Source organism: Gigantopelta aegis, chromosome 12 (genome assembly GCF_016097555.1).
Source record: "Gigantopelta aegis isolate Gae_Host chromosome 12, Gae_host_genome, whole genome shotgun sequence".
Classification (NCBI taxonomy): domain Eukaryota; kingdom Metazoa; phylum Mollusca; class Gastropoda; order Neomphalida; family Peltospiridae; genus Gigantopelta; species Gigantopelta aegis.
In genome coordinates, this window is record NC_054710.1 from 49,317,621 (window position 1) to 49,324,593 (window position 6,973).

A 6,973-nucleotide genomic window follows, 5' to 3' on the forward strand; every position below is an offset into this window, starting at 1 on the left:
TCTAATTATTGCTTTGGCATTAACTGGGGTGGCTGGAAACTGTTGGAAATTACAGACGGGGTATAAGAGAATTTAGCTCCGCCCACAGGGGTATAAGGGATTTGTCCAATGGCAAACAACCAATGAGATTAAAAATGTTTACATGAAGGCGAGATAATTACTATCCTGCAATCAGAAGGAAAGTCATCAGAAATCCAGATGTTATTAACAATATTCAAAAGAACCATCAAAGATGATTCGTTAAATGCTTTAATAAATGATAACGAATTTCGTCTGGTCCTATTGAAGTATCATGGGCTCGACGAAGAGCATCCTGTAATTTCTCCATAGAGAAACGCCTGCTGTATACTTCAGCATTTTCAGATGACAAATTAATGGACTGATTTTCAGCTTCAGTTCTGACAGATGTAAAAAAACATCTGTACAGAAAGCAGAAGATGAATTGTGAGAAAAGTTGTCTTCCAATGGATTGGCAATGTCTCGATGTGACGATACATCCATATCATTGACAGACAAATAATGAACTGCATTACTGGATTCTTTACCTTTGATTTTACGGATCCTATTCCAGACACATTTCACTGATGTTCGTGAATTCAGATGTGTTCTTACTCTGTCTAATCTCTCTGCGAGTCTTAGCCCTAGTAATACGAAATACATCCAGGTTATCCGCAGTAGATTCACATTTAAACTTCTCAAGCAACCTGTTTCACTCTTTGAATGTATCCTTTCACGTATCATTAAACCACGTGGGATCATCTGTAATGGCAAATTGTTGCAGTCGGGTGCTGCACAGATGTTGAAACTGACTCCAATTTGCGTTTGCTAACTTCCACCTTTGAACCCTTTCAAGCGATGGTGGTCCATCATTCTCCAAAATAATGGGAAAGCGGTCACCACCACAAGGGTCTGAACCAACTTACCAGGAGAAATCAAGAAAAAGTGAAGGACTACAAAGGGTTAAGTCTACAGAATTGAAAGAACCGTTTGCAGAATAAAAAATATGTATGACTTTTATCATTAAATAAAAGCAAGTCATTTTTGAGAATTAAGTCTTCGAATTGTTTACCTCCAATATTTACATCCTCACATCCCTACAAAGTGTGGTGACCATTAACATATCCCATAATAATAAAGGGAGTAGGGAGCTGGTTAATGAGATCTTGAATATCTTTAGAATTAAAACATAGAGTTATAGTTTTATGAGCCGTGACCCTTTACAGCCGCAGCTTGTAAATTTGTAGTTAATGTTACTATACTCTGAGGAATGCTTTCATTAACAAGAATGGAAACACCCCCATAATCTCTATTTTCAGTTTCACGAAACTTATGATAGAGGTTAAATCTTCTCATGGTAATATGATCAGTGTCTTTCAAGAAAGTTTCCCGAAGACACACTGTAAGAGGATTATGTTTTTGAATTAAAAGACTTAATTCATCAAAAGTGGACCTATGCCCACGGCAGTTCCACCGAATGACTGAATTAGTCATTAGGAGGAAGTATTAGAGTTAATTTTGACTTTTCCTTTTGTTTTGAAGATGGTGCCTGCACTTGTGGAAGATCAATGGACATGTAATCCATCCCATCTTCATCATCAATAACCAAAGCATCAAAGGAGTTGCTGATTGGGTTGGTACACATCTCAATCTTCATTCCTCCAGAATATTTGTTTTTTTGATGACTTTGCATCTTTGCTTGGCTGAGATCCTTTACTGGTTCCTGGCTCCCAAGAAGGCAACCTACTTGGCGGATCTATATATTCCAAAGATGCTTGAGGCTGTTTATTTGCTTCATTTTGTTTGTGGTCGGCCTTTACTACTTGCTTTTCAACTTTCTGTATATACGACAGGTTTTTTGTGTGTATTTTAGCGTTATTACAGTGCCAGACAATATCAGTATTAGTTGCTACGCTTCTCATAGAAACCCGTACTGCTGCAGCATATGACTGCCCTCCTGCAACAACTGGTGTCAATATTTCCACCAATTTCCTGGCTTCATGGAATGACAAGCGCTTTTCAGCCTTGACCTACTGAACCTTCTTTTCTCTTTTCCAACTTGTACATTCTCGCGAATATTCAAACTTGTGCCCATTTCAGTTTATGCACATGATCTCATTTTAGCTTGTTTTGGTGTCATGGTCAAGCTGTAAACAACGCGCACATGTCAAGTGGTTTGTACATGCAGCCTGACCATGACCAAACTTTTGGCACTTAAAACAGCGCAAAGGGTTTCGAATGTAAAGTTCTACAGGTAAGCTGAGATACCGAACCCTGATTGATTGAAGAAGTATCGGCTTGTTAAAAGACGAGATAAATGTATTCGTAGGAACTAATACATTGTTTCTACAAACCATTATCCTCTTTACAAATGTCACACCTTGTAGTGATAAATTCTCAAGAATCTCATCATCACTAGCTCCCTGCACATCACGAGACCTAAACACTCCCTTAGAAGAATTAATGGAGGTATGAGCTGTCACTGTGATAGGCACATTACATAAAATGATCGACTTTAAACAAACATTTAGAATGGCTTTCTGTCAAGCATTCAACAAGCAAAGTCTCATTCATTAATTTTTTAACAGTCTTTGGCTCACCAGCCAAGCCGACAAGCCCCTTCTGGACAGCAAATGGTGACAGTTTATTCAAGGCTCCGTCAACAGTTGAACTGATGACCAATAACCTCGGCCAGGAATCAGAAGATATCACTCTTGTTGTTGTTTTTTAACATGTGTTCTTGGATTCGTCATCTGAAGAAGAAGAATCCACAACTTCGGCATGGACCCTTTTTAGTGTCCCATCAATTGGTTGAGGGCTTTTTTTTTCTCAAACCATGCCCCCACCCACCACGGAGTCCAACATGGGGACATGACGTGCGGATGACCAGCAGACACTCATGCCAGGGATACATGGTTGATATTCTCAGGCAAGAAAAAATAATCACCCGATTGACCCTAGCCACCACCCCAAGTGCAACAAATACAAAATGTAATTTAAAAAAGTGTTTGTTCTTGGCTACTATAAACAAAACAAAGGTTGTTTCCTCTAGAGCATGATATGGCCAGCCGATTGATCAGGTCGGGCCTCCCTGACCACCCGTCTGGCTGAACTCAAGGCCAAAGTGGTATGCTGCCAGAAAACATATCCGCAGAGGGGTGTTGTGCTATATTGGCCATGATTCTCAAAGAGAATGTTACACCCCTGCACCACGGTGAGGTTACAGCACGCGCAGGGGATTTGTACCGAGTTAAATATATAATTTGTTCTCATGCCCTCAAATTTCGCAGGCATATAATAAGATTGGAAGGACCATCGAGTCGAACATTTTAAGTTTGCATTCAGTTGATAGCTATACAAAAGTAATAAAACATTTTTTTTTATTATTAATATTTTTTTAAATATTTATTCACAGAACCCCTTTTTTACATTTGTTTACATTACCACAGGGATGAAGTGACAGAGTTACAATACAAAATTAAACATTATCATTTAGGTATAGAGAACGAAATTTTCATTCAGTATTTACAATTGTTATTATCATGAAGTTATACATGTATGTGTGAATATTAATAATACAGATATAAAAAAAAAAATTTTTTATATATATATTATTTAGCCCAAGTTCTCAAATTTTATAATTTTGGAATAGACATGTAAATTAATTAAACAAAAATTGACTATACAAAATGGGTTCTGCGAGATATGTTCTATTATATTGTATCTATTTATACAACCACCCCACCCCCATCCCACCAATAAACAAACTTTAAGTATACACATATAACTTCGCATACGCACACCGACACGCACAAAAAAATAAAATAATAATAAAAAAATATAAAAAAAAATAAAAAAAAATAATAATAATAATTAAAAAAATAATAATAATATTTTTAAAATCCAAATGCAAATATACAATTTATAATCTGGAATAAAAGGTAGATTTTAAATTTTAATATGTATTATTTAACACACATAAACAAGTTTTAGAGCATATCCAAGACATAGAGGGGATGGGATGCTCAATTATTGACACCACAAGAATGGAACTTTCAATTTCATTTTTCATTAGTTTTTCTTTGTTTTCAGTCAGATCTACAAAGATTTGATTTCTATTACTATACCAAGTGTAATAGCATTGGTCCGTCAAACCAACTGTATCTTAAATAAATAGTGATGTTAAAGGCGCATTCCTCTTTGCTGCAATGTTTAAGATGTTATCGACTAACAGGGAGTGTTTAACAATTGTAATTACATATCAAATATATTTTCCTGCATAAAATATTATTGGCCGTATATTAATTGTGTTTCTGATCGTTTTAATATTTGTACTAATTTAAATTTCATTTTATGTCCTAAATGTTTTTGTTCGTACCTACTAAATTACTTGAAGACAAAATCCAGTTTGGGCTTCTTACAAATATTAAAGGGACATTCCTGAGTTTGCTTCAGTTTTTAACATATCGACTAACAGAGACTTTTTAACGATTATAATTACATATGGAATATATTTTCCTGCATAAAATGTTAGTGACTGTATATTAAAGGTGCTTCTGATCGTTCTAATATCTGTACTAGGTTAAATTTTATTTTATTTCCTAAACAAACAAAAATTCACACGTACAAAACTATTTGACGACGCAATCCAGTTTGGGCTTCTGACATATATTAAGACGACCAGAAACACATTGGATATACAGACACTAAACAAGAAAATATATTTAATATGTTAGTTTAATAGTAGAAATATTTATTAGTTGAAAACATCTTACAATGCAGCACTCATGAATGTTCGTTTAAGTCGACCAGAAACACACTCAATATACAGCCATAGATATTCTAAACAAGAAAATATATTTAATATGTAAGTTTAATTGTCGCAATAGTTTATTAGTCAGAAACATCTTACAATGCATCAAACTCAGGAATGTCCCTTTAAGACGACCAGAAACACATTGAATATACAGCCTCTGATATTCCAAACAAGAAAATATATTTAATATGTAAGTTTAATCTTAGCAATAGTTTATTAGTTGGAAACATCTTACAATGCAGCACACTCGGCAATGTCCCTTTAACTACTAGTATTTACACTTTTAATATATAGGGACTTAATTCCATGTTACAAGTATGTATACTCTGTTTCATGTTAAAACTTAACAAAATATACAGAGAAAGAAATAAGGGAACACTTAGTATTGACTACTATTATCATCCTAATGTCGGTATAAAGTACGGAGATTCAATGTAGGACTGGATGACAGTTACACGGTTAAGTTGCTGACACACTAGATGAAGGTTTGTTTGGGGTGTTTTTGCAGTCACTCTCCCCTGTTAGTGCTGGGGTGATCCCTTATTTCTTTCAAGCACTACATATTGTCAAACAGGGCACACACACTGAAATACACGACAAACAACAAATATTCAAAGTAATATTGATAATTTATTTGACGTCACAAATTGTGAAGAGTGAAGCAAGTATAAAGTAGAAGTAAATAAACCAAGTCCAGATAACTTAAGATAAACCACCTTAAACTGTTAATTAAATTGGGTTTAAAAGTAACTCAATATTGTACATGAACAGAATTATTACTTGAAATTATTTTTGATTCTCGCTCAGATTTTAAAACAAGTTCATGTATTTTTCATAATTATTTTGTTAATTTGTCTTTATTTTATGAATTGTTTTGCATTGTAGTTCTCAATTATAGCCATCTAACTGTTGTGTATTGATTTAATTTTAAAATTCAAAATGAAAATGTCTGAAAAATTTAAAATATGAATGTAACTTTGTGTTAACAGAGCATGTAAATCAGAAAGTTCACATTTTGCTCATTACTTTGTCATCTACAGCTGTCTTTAAAAGTAAATGTATATTAGTATATAGCAGCTAGCTCTGCTATCAACATCATGAACTACTTGGCTTGAAATCTCTTTCACATCAAAATGTTCATATTGTAACAGAAGAAAAACTGGTCACCATCATTGGATTTCTCTCAACCAGATAGAGCTTTCTAGCACAGTTATGCAGCATTACACACACCATAATAACTTTATGGATCTTAGAAGGTTCCAAATGGAATCTTTGAAGGCGCACATTCAACAGCAATGGTCCATTCAACTGTTTTGCTTGAACTTAGTCCAGCTGTATATTCTCATGTTATATATATTTGGGTTCACAGCCAGAGAAAACAGCAACTTATTTGCCATGTACCTGGAACACAATGTAAAAAATATGACATTTATGATACTAGGATGATCTGGGTAATAACAGGTAGGTTTTTTTATGTTTGTGTGTGTGTATGTTTTTTTAAAGAAAAAAATTATCTGCTTCACCAAGGTAAAAACAAACAGATTAGTTTTTTTTAAATGACATCATGTCACAAAATATGTTTATAGAGCACAGTTTTAAATTGGATTTATTCTGTACCTAAATAGTTTTAATTTTGCCAAATATATGCTTTAATAATCGTTATAAATTGTATCTTATGTTAAATGATCTTACCAACGCCATGTTATGCTCTAAAATAATTACATCAGCTCTAGCTCTAGCTCTCTTTTTTGTTTTGTTCTTTCTGTCATACGCCTGTCTGGACTACCTACACATTGATAACATGCACCATTTGCTATATTCATGTCTGTTTTGTGGTTTGGCTCCTGCTGAAGAGTGTTGTCAGTCCTTCTCACCATTGACTGATGCATGCCTATAATATATAAAATGAACAAATACATTATTATGTGTCTCGACGAGTCAACGGAAATAGGTTATATTATTATTATATGTGTTGCACAGGTTTTCAATGAAAATAAAATTAATTTACTTATTTCAGTTACGAAAAATATGTTCCGCGTGGCCATTTGAATCAGCTGATGCATTTAATATTATTTACAATGAAAATTTAGTGAAACTTTAAAACTTTTATGTGTTTACCTTAGTTGTTTGACAAGCCGTTGTCTATGTTCCCATACATCC